This window comes from Erpetoichthys calabaricus, chromosome 9 (assembly GCF_900747795.2).
Source record: "Erpetoichthys calabaricus chromosome 9, fErpCal1.3, whole genome shotgun sequence".
Classification (NCBI taxonomy): Eukaryota; Metazoa; Chordata; class Cladistia; order Polypteriformes; family Polypteridae; genus Erpetoichthys; species Erpetoichthys calabaricus.
In genome coordinates, this window is record NC_041402.2 from 171774752 (window position 1) to 171799017 (window position 24266).

The following is a 24266-nucleotide window of genomic DNA, read 5'->3' on the forward strand; positions in this document are numbered from 1 at the left end:
TGTAGCCAGGAGACCAACTCTGTACACAGCATTCCAGATGAGGCATCACCAGTGCATTATAAAACTCCTTGGACTTGTACTCTACACATCAGTCTGTATAATCTAACATTTTGTTTTTCTTAATTGCTTCTAAAAACACTGGACATTGATAGTGACAAGTCCTAAACCCTTCTCATAAGGTGTACTTTCAACTTTTAGACCTAACATTGTATATATTCAAATCTAAAGTTTTTACTTACTATGTGTAATACTTTACATTTACTTCAAATAAATTTGCCCACGTCTGTATGCTGTCCAAGTCCCTCTGTGATGAGTCAATGGATTCTAAATATCTGCCAATCTCGCTTGGTATAATCTGCAAACCTAAACAGCTTTTATTTATATTCCTAGACAAATGATTTATATATGTATTAAAAAAGCAGCAGCCCCAGCACTGACACCTGAGGGACATTACTCTTAACTTCACCCAATTTTGATAAGGTTCCTGCACCATCAATGTGTGCTTTCAGTGTCTTACCCAGTTCTACACCCATCTATACACTACACCTTAAACTTGCATTTCTTTTAGTCTGATCACTAACCTCTCATGTGGTACCTTCAATGTTTTCAGAAAGTCAAGATAAATAATATTTTATGCTCCACTTTGGTCATATCCTCTTGATGCTTCCTCATAAAATTACAGAATGTGTAATTTTGTAAATGTGTAAAATCACATCTCTTGTGTCTGAACCCATGCTGACTGTTCAGTAAAACTCCTCTTTTTACCAGGCGTTGCTCAATCGTATTCTTAATAATTCTTGCCATACATTTACTTGTGATGCATGTTAGGCTTTCTGGCCAATAGTATACTTAGATCTACCCGATCACCCTTTTTATACAACTGTATAATATTTGCTGTGTACTACTCATTAGGAATTTTCCCAGTGCACAGTGACTTCCTAAAATATGCGTAAACAGTTTATATACAGTAGGTATTTTCTTAAGTACTCAAGGATAAATGTGATCTGGTCCAGGTGATTTGATTTCAGCCTATCTGAGCAGTACTTCTTCCTCTACAATTTCCAAATCCCTCGTCCTTAGTAGTCCTTGTTACCCACTGGGAGGTTATCAAATTCCTCACATGTGAAGCATTTGCTGTTTCACCATCTGTATATTTTAATTCCTCTTTACTATTCGTGACACACTTCACCTCATCCTTGACTGTTCTGTTACTATGAAAATACTGAAAAAATCTCTTTGGGTCATCTTCTACCTTATTTGCAATATTCCTTTCTAACTGCCTTTTAGCTTCTCTAATATCCTCCTTAATGTTTGCTCCTATGTTCTCATATGCCTTATGATTCACATTGGAGTTATTAGTCTTACACATCTTATACAGTTGTTTTTTTCCTTTGCAGCTTTTTTTATTTTCATTTATTTTTTAATTTTTTTTATATTTTATTTTATTAAAATCAAAACAAATTCCTTACATGCAAGTCGAGTTTAACAAAACTAGTTTCCACCTTTTTTTTTATCTCTTTACTTACCCATTGTAGAGTTCTTTTTAATTTCCTACTATTTCATGCTTATTTCCTTATAACAATAAAATAAACCAATTATCAGAAAAATAAAAGAATAGCATGTAAAATTAATCAAAACTGACAGAACATTTTCCAAAACTCAATGTTGAAAACAAAATCAGTGTCTTGGTGCTGGATTTTTTTCACTCTGTGAGAGTGTTGATTTCATCACACCAAAGGCAGCACAAGAAATAGAGATATAGATACTTTTATAGAAACATTAGAATTAGGATTGAGATAATCCTTACAGCCCAATCTGAATGACAGACTTAACTGTATCAAAAGCTGGCCAAGCTACACAGAGATATTGATACACTGATACATACACGTAGTTGTAGGATTCAAGATTAGATGATCAGTACTGTTTAGATGGGATCGGAAACTACCCTATACCAAAGTACTCCAAGTTAAAGAGATTCAGAGACACACTAACTCTTGGTGAAAGATGTACAACTGAGTTGATCAGTACCACCCATTGTGAATGGCGGACATAACCATTTCAGAATTTGCTCTTGTTATACAGAGACAAAAAAAAATAAAACACTGCTAGTTACTAGTATTGTTACTAGTTTGGGTGATTGGGATTACCCACTACAGTCCAGCCTATTCAGACACAGCAGTACAATATGCATTAGTATTTAAGGCACAGCAGACACTTTAAATAGTTCAGCTTAATGTTAAATAGAGACTTTTATGAAGGCCCTAGAGAATTACAACAAATACACTCATTTTAACAACTCAGTAGCAGCAAGCAACCTAAATCAATGAGGCAATGCTGATTTTTACCCAGCAGCTTTCTAATTACAATTTATAGCACTTGTTACAGAGAGAACCCAGATAACCATTTCTAGATGTTTCTAAGTGCAAGAGCTTAGTTAGTTATGAGAATCAATCAACTTTTCATGTATATAGCTTAAACATTGTCAAAATCACATCTTGACAGTATTAACAGCAATGCCAGGAACAGCCTTGAACAAAATGCCACAACATCATGGGGTATCTCATGCACCAGTCAGACTAACATGCATTTTGGGAGAAAAACTAGAGTACACATAAGAAAATCCATGCAGACATACTGAGAATATGCAGACTCCACAAGGACCATGACATTGTATAGGATTAAACTCCTAGACACTGAATCTGTAAGGTGGAAGTGTTATTCTCTGTGTCACTCTACCACCTTTTTTCAAATAAAGTGCCTTTCATATTGAAATTATAGAGCCCAAGTGGATCAAACCAAAAGCAATACAATTTAGAGAGACGTATATAAGTTCAACTGTTTAGCCTAAATCAATTAATCAGATAATAAGTAATATCTACACTGAAAAACATGAGTAAAAAAAGCAAAAGTCAGTAGTTCAGTGTATATCAATCAGTTAGTAAAATATACATTTTAAAACACTTTACAACTGATTTTACTATTTCAGATGGGAATAATTTACAAGCACTGACATGTTTACATTTTAAAACAATTTGCAGAAAACACAGTTCAGTACTGCAGTGGGCTGGCGCCCTGCCCAGGGATTTGTTCCTGCCTTGCGCCCTGTGTTGGTTGGGATTGGCTCTAGCAGACCCCTGTGACCCTGTGTTAGGAAATAGTGGGTTGGATGATGACTGACTGACATAGTTCAGTATATTCAGCCACTGAAAACACTCATCTTATTTGACACTTCTTAAAAATTTCATACTGAATCAATTTGTCAATAACTGAAATATTTCAATTGTAAAAGCCCTTAAAGAAAGCAGAGTTTAATATTTTAGACTGTCAATTAATAAAGAACATGGATGGGTCTTCCAATCTAAATGTGTCCCAGAGATCAATATTTGGAGTTCCCCAGGGTGCCATCCTTAACTACAACACTATTTGACTTGTTCTAAGAATATACCGTTTTTCATGTGAAAAAATGCACTTCTATAAAATAAACTTTCCATTAATGTCTCCACACCTTCCTGACCTTATTTTAAACTAACATCTGGCAATCTCCATGCTTATTAGGTTCATAATGTTAAACACTTGTATCATTTCAGCACTTGATCTGCATTTCTGTAGTTACTTTGAAAAGACTCAGCTTCTTCTTCATTCTCGTCTGGAGTTTTTTTTTGTTTTTTCTGTCCTCCCTGGCCATCGGACCTTACTTTTATTCTATGTTAATTAGTGTTCTGTTATTTTAATTCTTACTTTGTCTTTTTTCTCTTTCTTCATCATGTAAAGCACTTTGAGCTACATTATTTGTATGAAAATGTGCTATATAAATAAATGTTGTTGTTGTTTTGTCATCGCTCCTTCCCAGTTGCCCTGGAGGACAAGCCCTGTGATGTTCTTTTTCAAATATGGAGACCTGACCCATACACAGAAAGCTGTATATGGCTTCTCCTATGTGTTATACACTTTAAGTGGATCCTTTCTTGATTTGCACTATACACACAGCAGGCTCCATATAGCCTAATCACATATTAACCTTTGTTAAAACTTGCAATAATTCATAATATGTACCTTCATTGTTCATTTCTATGTGTAAATCTTCACATTAAACCTCACAGAGCATATACTTTTTTTCTACTCAAATCTGAGTTCTGTCCAGACCAGTCAGAACTTTTACGTGGTTCCTACTTATCACTAAATTCTGGGAAAACACTTGGCGTCATGGGCATTAATAAAAAATGTTGCTATCCACACTCTGAGAATCAGTTTTATCCTCAGAACTGCCTTGAAGATACATTACTGTGTCTATTTTCTATGGGATAGATACAGTAAATTGAAATAATAATATTATAAAAAAAAATCCCGGACAGAAACACCAGGGCGTCGAGACGTGATCTTCACGTTAAGATCACGGAAGACAATTCAAAGACCCAAAGGATTTGAGCACACACATATCCAGGGTCTCAGAGCATATAAAGCGTATAAGGACAATACGTCATAAATGAAACTTCGACAACTAAGTGAAGAAGAAAACAGTGCGGAGAAAAGAGACTCAAAAGCGCTGAAGAGACAAAAGAGCAAAAAAGAAAAAATAATCTAGGTGCAAATTCAGAAAATAAGGAAAGTAATTATCAGCCCGCAACAAGTAGAATTGAAACAAAGCACGTCCAATTGGGCTCAGAATTAAAAGACAGAGTAAAAGACAAAGTAGAACTTCATAAAGACGTTCACAAATGTTGGCGCTATATACATGCACAGCAGGTTATAGATTATGAAAGCTGTGGAATTTGAAAGGCTCAAAAAAAAAAGTATGCGTGATACAATTGTGGAGAAAGTTACAGAATATGAAAGTAGGAAAATTAGAAAGTATAAAAAAAGAAAGTAAAGATCGCAGTAGTGCAAACAAATGGAAATTATTACTCGAAAAAGGGAAAATAATCACCACGGACCAGGTGTCACTGAAAAAAAAAGCAGGACAAAGCGAGGCCAGAAATAAAAAACAGAGTAGAAAACAAAGTAAAACGTCATAAAGAGGTTAAAAAACAAGGAGGCCAAACACATGCAGAGCAGGTTAGAGATAATGAAAACTGGAATTCAAAAGACTCAAAAAATACATAGGCGCAATACACATGCAGAGCAAGATACAGAATATGAAAGCAGATAAAAACAACAGTGTCAAAAAAAGAAAGTAAACATCGCATTAGCGCAAACAAAGAAAAATTATTACTCGGAGAAATAACGAAAAGGCGAATAGAGATCGAATATATGGACACAGGTGATATTTCAGAAGTATATAAATATTGTAAGGCTTTGAAGTTTAAGTCAGAGAATTTCAAAAATGGGATTTACCTCACAAGCATTTATTGGTTACTTTGCAAAAAAATGTATTAACTGCTGCTGATGTAGATCGCTTTGTCTGTGCTGAAATTCCAAACAGAAAAACCTATCCTGAATTACAGGTACAAAGTCATTAAACACTGACCTCATTTAAAAGATTCAGCATATTGGGACACAATAGATTCCAAATATTGTTTTTACAGAACTTCTGAAATGAAAGTGAAACTAATGAAATAGCAACAATTCAAAGAAAAAAAAAAATCTTAAAAGTGTGTGCCCGGAAAACCAAACATGGGGGTTGGCGAGCGAAGTGAGCAGGGGGCAAAGCCCCTTAGTATGAATAGATAAAACTAATCCTCCTCCGCAATAGATATAAAAATAATTTAATTTGTGGACTTTACTACAAACCTTGGCATTGCCTTGTAGTGGGCAGTTTGGCACACAAAGGTGTGCAAGACAGGTCTTTGAGCTGCATATTTTTGAGGGGCTTGCTCTAACTGTGTATCAAAGCAGCATTATTATACTGTAGTTATAGTGGCCAGTCATAAAAGTTTACCTTCTAGCTTGCATAGTATGAGTCGGAATTTCCAAGTTCCCAGTAGAAAGCTTCAAACACTCCAGCAAGTAGGATTTCCTACTTGGAAAGTCAGGAGAGCTTCACCAACCCCAACCTCAAAAACCAAGATGGCTGTACTGTACAATCAACAGGAAATGAAAGCTGTAGTGTTATACTGTGCATTAGCACTTTTGTCTATTTGTGTCTCATTAAATCAGTTGTACACAAAGTACTGTCCAACTTCTATCTGTGAACATGTTGCTTCATTTTTTGTATGAGAAAAAACTGCATAATGCATTGTTCAGTATAGCAGTTGTCTTGTATTATGAAAGAGCAAGCAAAACAAATATTCTCCTGGAGGCGTCCATATTGGTTTTCCGAATATTTTACTGGAACGCAGTTAGATCGGGTGTAATGTCACTCTCAACTCTTGACATCTGAAGTAAATGAAATGCAGCATGATACCTGTTGCCAGTCATGTCGGTATGGTGTGTCACGAAATGTAAGTGTGGCTTCATGTCACTTTGCCATCACTATTTAAGATAGAAGAGGCAGTATTCAAGATTCAAGATTTGGTGATGATATTTTGTTATTTTTGCATCTCCTAGTCACATTTTCTGCCTTTTCCCACTGGACACTTTGTCTTTATTTACTGTCCATTACAGTAGACTCTTTTAATTATGATTTTGTATAATTTAGTTTTTTATCTTCTGTGTACTTAATACATTTCTGTTTGTAACTTCATTTTTTCATGGAATTTTGAATCATGAAGTATTTAGTTTTGCTAACATTTTGCACCTTCATTTGGTTCTGAGATGGTTGTGTTTTATTTTAATGTCATGCTTTGGTTTTACAGTTTTACAGCATTACCATCCAGTCATCCTTAATTTTAAATAATAGTTGTTAAGGCACTCAGGTTGCAGCAAAGGGATGACTCCATTGATTATTCTTATTAAGTGATGGCGCTCAGCAATAACAGGGATCCCTGTGTTGGACTAAAAACTTTCAATAATTGCATTATTGCAGTTAGTGAAAAAGAAGTGATTTCTAGTAAATTAGCATTTACAATTTTGACTGTTTTTTCGGCAGCACTGTGGCACAGTGGGTAGCACTGCTGCCTCACAGTTAGCAGACCCGGGTTCACTTCACAGGTCCTCCCTGCGTGGAGTTTGCATGTTCTCCCCGTGTCTGCATGAGTTTCCTCCGGGTACTCCGGTTTCCTCCCACAGTCCAAAGACATGCAGTTGAGGTGCATTGGCGATTCTAAATTGTCACTAATGTGTACTTGGTGTGTGTGTGTGCGTGCCCTGCCCGGGGTTTGTTTCCTGGCTTGCGCCCTGTGTTGGCTGGGATTGGCTCCAGCAGACCCCCATGACCATGTAATTAGGATATAGCGGGTTGGATGGATGGATAGATGGACTTTTTTCTTTGACTATTTCTTGCATTTTTTATTAGTTTTGACCTTCACATGCACCTGGCTATTCTTTTGGTTTTGCCCTTCATTTTAATTTTCCCTTTTTCTCATTCTCACAATAATTCTCTGGCTTTCAATAGAATTCTGTCTGTTTTAGGCAATCAAAATGAAGTATGATTCATTGGACATTATTACAAGTCTATTTCTCTGCAGTCTATTGACCATGTTCTTTGGTCTGCTCCTGCCTTGCACTCAACACTGCTAAGGTAGGCTTCTGCTTCATGTGACAATGAATTGGATTAAATGGATGTGAGAATGTTACAGGCTATGTGTGCATAGTTTATTAAATACATATATTGTGTTGATCCATACATTCATTCCCTCAGGACACTAAATTAAATTGTTAGTTATGGAAAGCAAAAGTGTCTCCTTTACCCAGGAAACAGTTAAGGTTAGGACACCAGCCTACAGCAGGGTATGCTCACATGCATATGCTCCCCTTCAAACTAAGGTCAATTTAGAGTTGCAAAACATTCTAAGTCGCTTATGTTTTAAAAGCAGTTTAGGGGAAAATACTGAGTTGCAAACTCCACAGAGATACAGTATCGTGCTTTAGGTGGTCTCAAGGCCAACCATTTGGAGGAGCTGTGAATCAGCAACACTAACTGTAAACGCATTGTGTTGTCCTGCCTGTAGTCTGAATAGGCTAATATATATATATATATATATATATATATATATATATATATATATATATATATGGAAGGTGGGAAGCATAACTGGACAGAACTCCTTCAGATGTAAGTGCCATTTTACTGCGTTCCAGACATGGGTATGCAGCTTCACTTAAACTGCAATCTGATTCTAATCCCCAAAACCCAACCTTTAATCTCTGACCTCACCAACAAGACAGCTGCTAACAGCTGTCCACCACCCCCACCCATCATTAACATGCATTCCAGCTCTCAAAGCGTTAGAAGTCCAGCTGGCAAAAGACCTCTAGAGCACTCAGCCATAACCCAAAAGCACTGGAGCCCCCTGGCGTGACAATGCTAATTAGTAACGGCGCATTCACACAGCGAGCAGCACCAAGGTGCACTTGTGATGCCGAAGAGCCAAACCACACTTCACATCGGAATCTTTCTTTCTTTCAGCAAGCGTGACAGCACAGCCAGCAGGAACCTGGCTAATTTATTTTGTGCTCCAGATCACACAATGAGGCACTTTGGCACGTGTGCTTCTTATTAGGCTGCAGTAGAAAGAAAACTCCAAGAAACATTAAGAAAGCAAAATATTTAGTAAACATCTAAACTGGAATTGAGCAGAGGTGAAGGTGGTCTGTGTGCAGCTAGTCCCTAATCTGCCATCCCCATCTTAAAATGCAATTTACAGCCATAGTTCAGGCCCCTACAAGTATAAAAAAGATGAATCCATACATTTCAGTTAAAATGACAGTCTATAGCATGTTACTATAGAGTCAATTCCCCCCAATACCCATCTTTATATGCAATCTGTCACTACTTTCCACACCAATATTTATGTATAAAAAAGACATTCATAAATTCCAGTCAAAACAGAATTCTTTAAAAGATGGACATCCCATCTAGTCTAGTTCTCCACATGTGTCATTAACATTAGAACAATTTTTACAAGAACAGGCCATTCAGCACAACAAACTTGTCGATCCTATTTACCTCTTGGTCTATCGCAACTGTCCATTCAAGTTTCCCGTGAACTAGTAGCCAATGAGTAATACTTGTCATCTGACCAGACTTTTTACACATACCTAAACTTCAGTGACTTTACTATTGATGGCAAAATATAATTCTGCCTGTAAGCAATAAAAAAAAATTATTTACACATGTGAAAGTTAAGACCAATACGTTATGGCTTTCCAGTCTTCCTTGATACTTTAGCCTTTACACATGCTATAAATTGCCAAAACAGAATTGATCTCTAGTGAACTGAAAAAACATTTCCGTCTACTCAGCCTTGATGAGTCCACACCTGTACACTAGAGAGTCTGACCACGTAATCCATTGCCAATAAAATATACATTCTGCAAAAGACTACACTTGTATCTGAGATAATCCCCTCACTTTATACTGTCATCCAACAAGTAGTAAAGAAAAACAACAGTTCCACATATACAAGTAGAGCCTAGCAGGTCTGTGCCATCCAGGCCATTCACCAACATTTGTCCTTATACCATTGTGCCCATTTTATGTTACACACCAAAGGGCGGTCAAACATTAAATCATTTGCATTAATTTCAGTGAAATAGAAATAAATGCAGAACTCTGGCCCAGCCCAACTACATCTCCCTTTATTTAAGTCGTCATACCCATCTTTTCGTATGCTCAAGTTATATCATCTCAAAGAACAAATGTAAAAGGGATATGAAGCCATTCCAATTATTCTGAAGTTTCAGCCAACTAGAGGAACTAAAACTACAACCTAACAGCATAACTGCACATGCCTATCCTTATCTTAACCCTGCTGATAAAATATGGGAACAGTCCCCCCATAAATGAAAAATTAAAAACTAAAGAATAAGTGTCATCTATGACTAATGCCTTTCAGCCTACATGTGCTCACACTTGTCCTTAAGCCACTGTACCCATTTTAAACCTCTACATGAAAAAGACCTCCTTTGAACTGGAACCATTCCAAACCCCTGCATGCCAGCATACTCAGACACTTCAATCAGCCTTCTTCAGCTTCATGTGTGCTGCAGTGGGTCACCTTTGGCTTGGCACAAGACCATCAAACACATGTCATAGCTGCCAGCTAGGCAGGAGGCACAGCTCTTAACACACCTGGATAGCTCTTTGTATTTCTCCATTTTCTCCTTACTAAGTCATTCACCTCCCCAAAACAACCACAAAACTTCAGGCAAAGTAATCAAAAAATATTTGTTTTATGCTGTGCCAAGCGAGAACATTTAAAAAAAGCATATGAACATGAGTAATATTATTAAAAAAATACCTGCTCATTACAAATTGGTGTAAGAAGCTAATCCCTCTTCTGCAGTGCATTCGACTCCGAGAAATAAAGTTGCCTCCCGCTAATTAAATGCAAAATTACATATTAATTAATAGAACTAAAAATAAAGTGCTACCAATTATTGCGTCGTATTTTGTACAAGGCTGCTAAAGTCTCTCTCCCAAGAGACTTGCTGCACGGTAGATGATTAAATGCTGATGGAATCAAAAACTAGTAATAAGAGTGGGGGGTCGAGGACTGGGGGGTGGGGAGGTCCTGAGTATTGGGCTGCTAATATATGCACCTATCCCTGTCATTCCAGACTTGAGCATTCTTCCCTTCAAATGTAATCTTAACAAGCAAATACAGATGAATATGGGGAAAATAAGAGAATCTTCTAATTCAAAGGTGACAAACATCTGCAAACACAAAACCTGACTAGAGATTTGTTATTCTTGAAAATGTCCCCTAGGCCTTTACAGAAAACTGTGGATTAGATGAACAAGAGTAGTTGGGTGGACGACAGACAGTCTTGCACTCCCCAGGAAAACTTTGTGGTATAAAAAGCCTTCAGGGATAACTTGGTGGCACTGGGGGAGCTCTGAAGGGGACACACAGATTTCTGAATTGTGGCTGGTGAAAGTGTTCCTGGATCCAGGTTTTAAATCCCATTCAGCAAGTTACACAGGGAGCTTTGAAGGTGGTTGGTGATGAAGACTCATTAGGTGGGAGAAATAAAGGAAGGCCAGAGGTATGTGGAGAGAGAAAGGTGAAACTGTGTGGTGAACAAAGTAAGGGGGCAGCCTCCCCACGGGCAGTCAGATATCCTATGTGTGTTTAAGGAGGTCAGAAGGTCTAGTTTTTTCTGCCTCATTTTATGTATGCTCCTTTTCTTGATTTTACAATTAACTTGCTTTGTTGATTAAATGTTTTTTTTTTCTTTTACTACTATGGTCTTTCTCCATATCATTAAGAATGGCTAACCAGCAGTCCCTACAGTCCTTACTATATATCCATGCACTGTCTAAGAGTTCTTATTTCATTTCAGGGGCACAAGAAGCATAATACAATCTTGGCTTAATGGCTAAACACTAGTCTCTAAACCAGAATGCTGCCAGTTCAATGTCTGATTTGAAATTAAATGAAAACTCTGCGGAAGTTCCTCAGTCTGCCTACTGTAAAAACTGTACTTATATATTAAATCTGTATTTGTAATGTACTTTGGGATAGCGTTCACTTTAGAAAGTTGCTGTATCCTGGAAACTACAGGCTCTCTGTTTGATAGTATGAACTTCAATAGAGAGCCTGAAACAGCTATGAATTGGATGCCAGTCTGTGCCCATACAACTTTGGAATGTGAGAAGAGAACTAGAGAATATCAATATGATAATGGGGGGAATGTGATTGTGAATGAGCCAGATCTAGACTACTGGAACAGCAGGTTAGTAGCACTAACCACTGAATCACCATGCTGTCAGATCCTATATGCACACAGATAAATAGTGATTGTGCATAATACTGTGTTCTCTTCCTCATTCTCCGTGTATGAGTATAAGATTCCGAAAAGTCAAGACAATGGCATTGATTTATAAAATGAACATAGCAATAATGAAAATCAAATAAAGTGAAAAAGGCTTATAGACATTCTAATTTACTGGGATGGCATTGTGCCCTACTGGTTCACAGGATTCTATCGTCATTTCAGTTATTGACCAATGGGGTGGGGGGGGGGGGGGGGGGGGGTCGCAAACTCTCCCTATGTGTATTTAATTAACATTTAGGTACTCTGGTTTCTGTCCTCATCCCAAATACAAGTAGGTTATATTTATTTGTGTTGTATAAGTTCAAATAATGTGATAGAACAGTAGTTAGTCCTGTTGTGTCACAAAACCCCTGCAGGCAACATTCAAATTGTGGCACAGTCACTCATATTTGGCTAAAAGTGTATTAATTGGCGAGTACAAATAAGTGTCCCTGCGCTCAAAAAATGGAATCCTATCCAGTTCTGACTCTAGCAGGATCAGAGGAAAATTAATGGAAACGCAGGAAAATTAATGGAAAGAATTATTAAGGATAAGATTGAGCAACACCTGGCAAGGACAGGAGTTATTCTAAACAGTCAGCATGGGTTCAGAAGAGGGAGGTCATGTTTTACTAACACTATAATTCTATGAGGTGGCAACAAAAGGATATAATCAAAGTGGAGCATATGATATTATTTATCTTGACTTTCAGAAAGCATTTGATAAGGTGTGACATGAGAGTGGGAGTTCAGGATGATGTTTGTAGATGGCTGCAGAATTGGCTCAGACACAGGAAGCAGAGGGTGAAGGATGAATCAGAATTGGCTGATGTTAAGAGTGGTATCCACATGGGTCAGTGCTAGGGCCGCTGCTATTTTTAATATATAGAAAGGATTTAAACAGGAATATAAGTAACAAGCTGGTTACGTTTTCAGATGATACTAAAATAGGTGGATTAGCAGATAATTTGGAATCTGTTATATCATTACAGAAGGACTTGGATAACATACAGGCTTGGGCAGATTTGTAGCAGATGAAATTTAATGTCAGTAAATATAAAATATTACACATAGGAAGTAAAAATGTTAGGTTTGAATACACAACGATAAGGATTTAGGAGTCGCAGTGGACTCAAAGCTATCGACTTAGACTGACAGTGTTCAGATGCCATTAAGAAGTCAAACAGAATGTTAGGTTATATAGCGCCATGATGTGTGGAGTACAAGTCACAGGAGGGTCTGCTCAATCTTTATAACACACTGGTGAGGCCTCATCTGGAGTACTATTGCAGTTTTGATCTCCAGGCTACAAAAAGGACATAGCAGCGCTAGAAAAGGTCCAGAGAAGAGCGACTAGGCTGATTCCAGGGATACAGGGGTTGAATTATTAGGAAAGATTAAAAGAGCTGAGCCTATACAGTTTAAGCAAAAGAAAATTAAAAGGTGATATGACTGAAGTGTTTAAAATTATGAGGGGAATTAGTACAGTGGATCAAGACTGTTATTTTAAAATGAGTTTATCAAGAACACGGGGACACAGTTGGAAACTTGTTAAGGGTAAATTTTGCACAAACATTAGGAAGTTTTTCTTTACACAAAGAACAATAGACACTTGGAATAAGCTACCAAGTAGTGTGGTAGACAGTAAGACTTTAGGGACTTTCAAAACTCGACTTGATGTTTTTTTGGAAGAAATAAGTAGATAGGACTGGCGAGCTCTGTTGGCCCTGGTGCCTTCCTTTAAAACTGATGCCTCTCCAGCTTATCCTATTCAGACCTCGCAGCCCAGAGAGATGTTGGTTTTTGAAGGGAAGCACTGGGGACTGAGAATTTTAAAGAAGACTCCTGAATTGTTTTAATCTCATTTTTATTGGCTTTATTTATTTGATTATTTAACCTCCATATTCACCTTTTTATGGATCATTTATTTAACTTTTTCAGCACTGCACTTGTTGAACACTGTTTTACTAAAAGCACTTCCACTTTTCACCATCCCCTTGCTTGGTGTGTTTTGTCCTCATCTGCCACGTTCATTTCGGTTACGGTACTGATGGTGTTGGGTTCAAGACTCTTCCATTATAGAAGAGGAAGCAAGTAGCCATCCTGCACCGTCACATGCTGCTGAGACAGACTCCAAACCTATGAACTGGACTTAGCAGGTTAAGTAAATGAAATGGTATCTGAGACCGACAGTTCAAATATACACACCAAATATACAATACATAATAGTATATAAAAGAGCCTATATTTAATAGTATGTATAGTTTAAGGCTGCTACATTTTTTTCTATATTGTTATATAATGACAGTGTACAGTGTCCCCTCCTGTACGATTTAATGGTGTCTCATGACAAAATCATGCTTCTGTTCTATGTGGTTTCCCTTAATGGACAAGAAGTATTTCTCTCCCTGTCTATGTGTGACTGATTTAGAATAGGTGAATAGTCTGGTAGACTCTAGAAGTTAGAGATTTGGCAAAGTGGAGCTGTATTCTTGTGCTGCTAATTTCAAAGTAGTCTGCAGTTGTCCCTACTACCTCCAGATTAATTCTCTCTGGTTAGTTACAAGCATTATACTGTATATATTCTATTCACTCTATATTCTGTCCACATTCTGTCCATCATCTATCCATTCAGCCATACTTTCCCCCATCCATTTATGTATAATTCACTTCATCTATTCATCCATCTTTTCTTTTCTCATTTATCCTTCTACCCATCCATCAGCTCATCTTCTCCCTCTTCCATACATTGTCCATGAAGACATAATTTTACACTTTTACCTATCTATCCATCTGATCCTCCAACATCCAATATTCCATTTATTCTTCATTTTATCTACTCATTCATCGTTCAGTTTACATCATTCACTCACTAACCCATCTGTCCATCTACTCCTCTGTCATTTCATTTGCTCATCCATAATTTTCAACCTGCGGTGGGTTGGCACCCTTGCCTTGTGCCCTGTGTTGGCTGGGATTGGCTCCAGCAGACCCCCGTGACCCTGTGTTCGGATTCAGCGGGTTGGAAAATGGATGGATGGATAATTTTCAACACCCCTCATTAGCTTGTTCATCTATCTATCTATCTATCTATCTATCTATCTATCTATCTATCTATCTATCTATCTATCTATCTATCTATCTATCTATCTATCTATCTTTCTTTCTTTCTTTCCACTCATTTTCTATAGTCAGTGTTTTTTGTGCCAGATGGCAGATGAAATAACTTAATTGGACATGATGTTGACCATAGCTGGTCTTCACCTTTTCTTCCCTACATTTTACTCATTGAAACTTTCAGCAATACTTGGATGCAAAGGATTACTTCAGGTGCATGAACAATGACAGTTGTTGCACTGTGATATGTTCTGTTTTTTAACTTGTTGACAGTGAGATCAGGCACTAGAAGCAGTCCAAACATATAGAGATAAATAAATCAGTGAGAAAAATGTACACAATGTCTGCGTAAAAAGAGGTTATAAATCAACAAGACATACATAACATAACATAACATGGGCAAAAATCAAATAAAGGACAAAGCAAGAAGGTATTCAAAAACCAAAAGAAAAATCAAAATAACTTGGCAGAGATTTGAATTCGTAAAGGTAACTCAAAAACTGAATGTGAAGTAATGGTCAAGGCCAACTTGTAAACATTATTACTAGTGACGGATGAGTCTCAGAAGAATGCTCTTTTGCATGCTGTAACACGGACAGAAAGCTAATAAGCTTTTAGCTCAACAAACCTACAAGCAAGAAGTTCGCAATGCAATCCCAGTAATCACCAACACGAATGGAGATGAAATCATTGACCATAAAAATATAATGCACACATTTAGAGACTACTATAAAACCTTATATTCTACTGAGTTTAAAGAAGACAACAAACAATCTAATGCATTTCTGGATACATTACAGATACCACAAATAGATAATTTTAGTGCTGAGGAACTGGATAAACCTCTGACGCTATCAGAATTACTAGATGCTATAATGTCACTTCAAGGCGGGAAATCAGCAGGCCCTGATGGCTACCCTGTAGAATTTTATAAGAAATTCTCCACTCAGCTAGCTCCCCTCTTATTGGCAACATTTACAGAAGCTAGAGACAATCAAATTCTACCTCAAACCTTTCGTCAAGCATTACAGAAGCTAGAGACAATCAAATTCTACCTCAAACCTTTCGTCAAGCATTAATCACCGTCTTTCCTAAAGAAAATAAGGACTTATTACGATGTGCATCATACAGACCAATTTCACTTCTGAATAATGATGTTAAGATACTCTCAATAATCATAGCTAGAAGGATGGAGAAAGTGCTGCCTTCAGTAATATCACAGGATCAAACTGGATTTATTAAAGGCCGACACTTATCTTCCAATCTTCAACGCCTGTTTACTGTAATATATTCACCAGCAAAATCAAACACCCCAGAGATATTATTATCATTGGATGCAGAAAAAGCATTTGACATGATTGAATGGAACTACCTTTTCACTACATTAGAGAAATTTGGGTTTGGCCCGAATATTTGTGCATGGATCAAACTACTGTATACCAATCCAGAAGCTTCAGTTTGTATTAACAACATTTGTTCAGACTACTTTAAACTAGAACGTGGCACCAGACAAGGATGCCCCTTGTCACCACTGCTGTTTACAATCGCCATTGAACCACTGGCAGTCCACTGTCGAAATTCTAATCAGATAAAGGGGATTATCAGAGAAGGACTGGAACAGAAAATTTCTCTATATGCAGATGATATGGTTTTATATATATCAGACCCAGAAAACACTGTGCCTGCAGTTTTAACAGTGCTTACAGAATTTCAAAAGATCTCTGGTCTCAGAATTAATTTGAATAAAAGTATACTCTTTCCAGTGAATTCTCAAGCATACAATATTAGATTGGACACCCTACCTTTTACCATAGCAGATCAGTTTAAATACCTAGGGGTAAACATCACAAGTAAACATAAAGCTCTTTTTATCAACAAAATTTCGCCATTTGTATGGAAAAAATTAAGCAAGACTTGCATAGATGGTCAACCCTTCATCTCACTCTAGCTGGAAGAATTAACGTTGTTAAGATGAATATTCTTCCTAAGCTTCTTTTTTTTATTTCAAAACATCCCAATATACATCAATAAATCATTTTTTAAACAATTAGATTCAACCATAACCTCATTTATTTGGAACTCAAAACATTCACGTATCCGAAGAGCGACCCTGCAAAGAACGCAGGCAGAAGGTGGCATAGCTCTATCTAATTTTCAGTTGTATTACTGGACAGCAAACATACAAGCTATAAAAACCTGGACACAAATAGATGAACATACACAGGCTTGGTCCGCAATAGAAGTAAAATCCTGCAGTATTTCTTTATATTCCCTGCTCTGCGCCCCAATAAATGCAAGTTATCGCAAATATACTAATAACCCAATTGTGCTTCAGTCACTCAGAACATGGAACCAATTTAGAAAGCATTTTAAGATGGAGAATCTTTTATCTGTGGCACCTCTGCAAGAGAACCACCTCTTTCAACGCTCGCAAACATATCTAGTTTTTAATATCTGGAAAAGATCTGGGATTAAATTGCTCAGAGATCTTTATATAGACAATATCTTTGCATCCTTTGAACAATTACATTCCAAATTTAACCTTCCAGCTACACATTTCTTTCACTATCTTCAAATTAGAAACTTTGTTAAACAGAACCTGTCCGATTTTCCTCACCTCGTACCCTCCACCATGCTGGAAAAAATACTGCTCAATTTCGAGGACTTAGACACCATTTCTGCAATATATAAAATTTTATTAAAGTCCCTTCCTTTCAAAGATCCAAGAGGACAATGGGAAAAAGATCTCTTAATTAATATATCAGATAAGGAGTGGAAGGTAGCAATTTAGAGAATCCACTCGAGTTCCTTATGCGCAAAACATACAATTATTCAACTCAAAATTATATATCGAGCACATCTGTCTCGCTTAAATCTGTCCAAAATATTTCCAGGGCAAGATCCAACCTATGAATGCTGCAACCAAGCTCCTGCCTCACTGGGTCACATGTTTTGGGCCTGCACCAAATTAACATCTTTTTGGACCAAACTTTTTATGTGCCTTTCAAACAGCCTTGGGGTCACAATCCCTCCTAACCCATTAATAGCTGTGTTTGGTGTTCTTCCAGATGGATTTGAAGTGGAGAAGGACAAACAAACTGTGATTGCATTCACTACACTTTTGGCACGCAGACTTATTTTGTTAAATTGGAAGAATCCTAACTCTCCTCTTATAAGTCAGTAGGAAACTGATGTTTTATATATTATTTGAAATTGGAAAAAATCAGATTCTCAGTTAGAGGATCTGTGCAGAACTTTTTCAGGATCTAATCAATAATATTTTAGAATAAGAATTATCTCCGCATTTCTTTTTCTTCTCCATTTATCTTTATTGCCCTATTAAACTCAACAATTTTGGTATGTTTACAAGCTTTAAGTATTACTCTTTTGGCCATGCTCTCCTTCTCAGGGGTGGGGTTTGATTTGTTTTCAATCCTATTTTTTGTAAAAATTGATCTATTTGTACGGGATGATTACAATAAAATTAATTAAAAAAAAAAAAAAAACAAGACGTACATAACTTAAGAAGGGCAAAAATCAAATAAAGGACAAAGCAAGAAAGTATTCAAAAACCAAAAGAAAAATCAAAATAACTTTGCAGAGATTTGAATTCATAAAGGTAACTCAAAAACTGAATGTGAAGTAATGGTCAAGGCCAACTTGTAAACATTATCACTAATGACAGATGAGTCTCAGAAGAATGCTCCTTTGCATGCTGTATCCACATCATCATGGAATGTACATGTGATGTTTAATTATATTGTGGGGCCAAGCAGAAACCCACTCTGAAAGGTATGTCAGACCATTGCAGACAGATCTTAATTTCACACAATGTGTGCAAGAACTGTACAGGCTGTACATGATGGCCTCACATTTTTGTTATTCACTCTGTATTATAATTCTATGCATTACATAACCCTTCACATTCCCTTTATACAATCCAGAGTAAATCTTAATTCCCATTAGTTTGAGTTACCACAATAGCAGACTATTGCCCAGAAATATGCAACTTTAGGTAATCAAAAAATGATTCAATTTCCCCTTTTCATTCCTGACCTACATACCCTCTTTGCTGGGTCCCACTGGGAAGATTATAATCACTCACTGGGAATATGTGATGACAGGACCTTTGACCTTTTGTGCTCTGTGCAGGCTTCAATCAGATAACTAGAGGCAAGTTACACAAATGTCATGGGGGATAAGTGATAGTGATCAAATTGAGGGGAAGCATGAGGCTAACATAGCAAGCATTTGCACCAGAGTAGCACTCCTCATTTGCATATACTAAAAAAGGGATTACAGAGACACAGCAGAAACTGAGAAGAAAAACAATGAAAACAGTTTAAAATAACACTGAAATATTCCTAACATACACCAGAGTGCTGGTCTCATTTGCATAATGGAATATGCAATCATTTAAAAAGCATTTTACTGCACTTACATGTAAATCTTCGTCGGCTGCATCAGCCAGAGCCAAGAGTGCCTGTAATTTGCAAATTGATATATCTTCGCATTCATATCCGGCAAGCAAGAAATAGTTGTTTACAATGACTTTAAGCAATCGTCATACTGGCTGCACCATATACAGAACTGAGATGTCAGATGTAGGAAATGGCTGGGTCCCAAAGGTTGATTGTCTGAAGATGGACAGAGGTGTGTAATCAGAGAGCTTGCCCACAGACTATCAACAGAATATAAACAGACCTGATGTGTGAAAGTAGTTTGTATGTCAGATATGGACAATGGATACATTCCAGCTAAGAAAATAGAGGGTACTGGAGTCTGAGTGTTTAAAGGAGGAGCAGGGCATTGTCTTGTTAGAGACCCAACACAAGCACTTAAGAAATTAAGACCTACTGTAGATTCTGTGTTTTACAGGAGTAAGGGCAATAGTTTTAAAAGAAAATATAAATTTATCTCCATTCTAAAGGAAACTAAAGAGTGTATGAGTTTGAGAATATGAATAAATTAGATGGGCAATATTCATTTAGGCCTATGAGGCCATGATCCTACTGGTCAGTGGTAAAAAGTAATGGGACCTACTGTGGCTTGTGTCTGATAGGGAAGATGGGGCAGAAAAAATAGATGAAATTTGAACATCTTCAACTTTCTGAGTAAAGGAAGGTATAAAGTCCTGAGGTTTGATTCTCAAAATAAAAGGCTTGATACAATTTTTTACACACCCTATTCATTACACTCTTACAATTATAGGGACAAAATCAAGTTAAGAAGAACATGTACCCCCAACTCTAATGTACAATGTTAGATCATTTCTACAAGCATCACATTGCTACCAAGTGCTTAGGACTTGCGGGAGTTTGACTGATAGAACAGGATTAGTGTTTTCAAAAGATTCCTTTTGCCACTGTCAAGTTAAAGAACATAAAGTCCATAAATATGAATGCTGCAGAAGGGCTGTAAAAATGTACATAAGCTGTGGCCTCTGTGATCAAAAATGAACAGGACATGCCGAGTCAATAAAAGGGTTGGTAGTTTCAGAGTAAAATGTGGGAGCTCTTCTGCAGCTAACACTTGAAACAGAGTCAGGGTTCTAGATTGTGAGAGTCAGGTGAGAGAGGTTAGATCTGCTCTGGACAAAAATAACGGTGGAACACTCATACTATCATCATGGAATATCAAAATTATTGAAAATGTAAGCCTCAAGTTGGAATTACAAGTTATCCAAGTATCTCAGTTGTGATAATACATCACTGATTTCTCTCTTGCAAATTTACTTTCTTGTTTACACGCATGGATAAAATATATTGCATCTTCATGAGTATTTTTTAAAACTCTCAATGTCCAAAGCTCTTTAAAAGTTCTGTCTTCACGTTAGTTGCTAATGTCACAAGTGAGAACTCTATAGTCCCAATGGACTCATGAGCAAGCATCAGTTAAACAGAACATCACAAGAAATGTTCCCACTAAGTTGTGAGCATGAGTGATATCATACATTTTAGGAGCATTGCTCACAGATCTTACGTGCTCACTCACAAAAAGACTCATCTTTCGGATAAAATTAAACTATCTAAAACAAGAAAAAAATTTAATAAACTAAATCGATTATTGCGCTGATTTAAACAAGTTTTGAGCAAAATTGTGCTATATAAAACAGTCCATGCTGTTTCTTCTTTGTAACTTTTGTTCTTTTTTCTTTGTTACTTTAAAAATGTTTAAACAAAAAGCTGAAGAGAGTTCAAGTAGTACTTCGAAGAAACAGTGTTTGGGATTTAAAACAGAATGGCTAACGCCGGAATGTTTTCTTAAATGAACTTACCACATAGAGCCAGACAGCACATGCTTTTGGGAGAAACTTTTAAGTACTCAGAGACAGACGGTGTCATTTGCAAAATATGGTTGAAAGTAGGATCTTTTAATAAATGGACCTAAAAGAAAGCATGGAGTGACAGGAAACTGGACCATACAATTTAGAACCAGAACTCTCACATCAATTCTGTCGCAAAACTTAAAAATCAATTAAAATGTTTGTTGTAAAAAAAAAAAAAAAGATTAACATAATCTTAAGCAAAAATGTGAAGACAGAATAGAAGCGACACCTGATGGGGTAAAACTTTTAATAGATAACATTTTGTTGGCTGTGAAAATAAATAGTTTTGTGTTTGCAGTCCAGGATATTCATGATCTTGTTGCCAAATACCAAATAATTGGTGAAGTAAGAATAATGCCTTTGAGTTCATCAAGTGCATAAATTCAACATTTGAAACCAACGTGCCTACCACACTTTGATAGTCAATGAATCAACTGATCTAACAGTTTCAAAAATGTTAATTTTTTATATTAAATCTAGGAATGAAAGTGAATCCCTTCATAAAACTGTGCTCGCTGGCGTAAAAACATTAACAGCATGTGAAAATTTATCTAGTCTTGGTGCTGTTCAACAGTTTTATATGGAAAACAAGTTAAATTTTTAAAATATGGTGATGTTTACCTCAGGTGGCACAACAGTTACACAGGGCAAATGAAGAACAGAAGCTGCTCTTTCGTGGCAGTCCATTCCACACTCATCAGAGCAACATTGTGTGGCACATTGTGAGGACCTGTGTATAGATGATGCTTGAAAAGACACTCCTCTGATGAGTGACATTGAGACTTAGCTAAGTACTATTTACACTAAGTACTATTTGCAGGTCATCAATTAAGAGGTAAAAAATATAGGACTTGTCAAAGCTATAGAGTCAGATGTGACATGCGTTTAAACTACTGAACAAGGTTCAAGATACTGATTAAGGAAAAAGTAGAAAGTGAAACTGTAACAACATTTTCAGATATGGTTACATTTACTAAACAATAGGATAACTTTAAGGAGTTATTTTCTCTTTTGGACATTTGTGGCACATTCCAGGCATTGTGTGCCAACTGTGGAGGAGGAATTAGTCTAATGAACAATGTAAACACAAAAACTAGAAATCGTTTAAATGGCAAATACTTGGTAAACTTGATGAAAGTAAAACTATTTTTAAATTCTGGACAGACTATTAATTGTCAGAATTCATAATTTATGGAAGACAGAAAAGGTCAGAAGAGAAACTGTTTAAATATTCTTTGAAATTTTGAGTAGAAATAAACTTGTTAGATCATTTCAGTTACATTTTTTATATTTAACATTAAATATTAAATACAGTAAATATTCATATATGTGATGATTTTTTGGGCAATATTCCGAAATGCATTGGTAATACTGGTGCTCAAAAATGTAGTACTTGTTGCTTGTACGGAAAATAATTTGCACACACCAGGCTACTCCTTGGAACATTGATCACAAGAAGAGTCAACATGGAAGTTGCATAAAAGTTTGGTCAGAAATGAATGACCTTTAGTAGAAGGATGGGGTATTTCCTTTGTATTTTGTAAGGCGAGGAACAGCTGACTGCTTCTTGTGAAAGAAGTAAAAACATCACATGGGCCTGATGCAAAGGGCTCCGTCTAGAGTTTCTGAATTCTGGCAGACTCTTCATCAACACAAATTCCTGGGCTGGACACTATTGTGAGGGTTTTACAAATTTGCATGTATTTTCACAACCGAATATTACAAATCTAAAAGCATGCTGGATAAGTTACCTCATACTCTGAAGGGCACTATATAAAATAACAAGCCATTAAATACACCTTTACAGAAAGGGATGCACTGTTTATATTAGCTGTTACAACTTCTGAACACTGACAGCTCCTGTGATGGCAATGTCATGCACATGCTCAGTCCCACACAACCATTACCCATCATTCCCGATTCACTCTTACTTTGTATGTTACTGCTTCTGTTTCACTGGCTGTAGGCTTCCCGACAGGCTTTGCTTTTAGAGTGAAGGCAGTCAGAGATCTCCTGGAAGTGAAAAAAAAAACATTCCAAGAAGACCCAGAATGAGTCAAAATCCTCACTTCACAGAAGGAAAAGTCATAAAGTGCAGTGAATGGCAACAAATAAATTTAAAAATGTGCACAGTAGCAGAGTGTTCCAGCTTCTCTTATTACATATGATGAAGGCCAGCAGAATTCACAACATACTATTTTACAAACCAGGATTCTACTAAAATGTGCATTCTGGCAACAGCATATTTCATCATACTGTATATCACAATACATTTTTCATAAAGATAACACCTCACTAAGCTATAAAAAAGTTATTTCCTTAACTTTATATAAGACACAATCATGTATTAAGTTCAACTATACTATAAAATCATTTAACTGAAATAACCAATCTGTGTTGATACCTTAGTACTTATTCCTACAAATTCAAAAACAGTGAATACATGTCTAAATATATAAAAGGTATTAAATATCCCAGAATTTTCTGAACACACATCCACATTCACGATATATATATCCATCCATCCATCCATTAATTATCCAACCCACACACCACATATATATATATATATATATATATATACATATATATATATATATATATATATATATATATATACACACACACACACACACATATATAAACACACATATATTTACAAAAATTTTATATATAAAATTGACTTGATTTATGATTTATTGAGTGGGTGGGGTTCCACCACAATGGTACGGTATCCACTGATGTTGTGAAAAGAGTTGCCCCATGTTGAATGGAAAGTCTAAATGAAGTACAAAAAGCAGCCTTAAACACTGTCGACAAATAATCCAGTATGAGACAAAAAACAAGGCAGGAGAAAGCAGGGTCAAACACCTCAGGTAGCGTGTTGGATCTTGTTAATTTTTGTACGAGTATCACCAAAATTTAATTTCATGCCATAGTGTAGCATATTCAGTGTTCTGTGCATATGATTAATTTGTTCATTAGACCGCTATACATTATGTGTGCTGGTTAACTTGGTGGTGCA

General features: G+C 36.6%; 1 protein-coding gene across 6 annotated transcripts in view; it reads right to left on the minus strand.

The window, feature by feature from the left end:
• The window catches only part of pknox2 (pbx/knotted 1 homeobox 2), a 275865-nt gene that overhangs the window by 87516 nt on the left and 164083 nt on the right, over positions 1–24266 (minus strand). For 4 of the 6 annotated variants that reach the window (XM_028810404.2, XM_028810402.2, XM_051931913.1 and 1 more), the window contains one exon: positions 23173–23254. The exons of the other annotated variants lie outside the window; for them this stretch is intronic. The gene's annotated coding sequence lies outside the window, so the exon portion shown is untranslated. The remainder of the gene's footprint in view (positions 1–23172; positions 23255–24266) is intronic. 6 annotated transcript variants of the gene reach the window in all.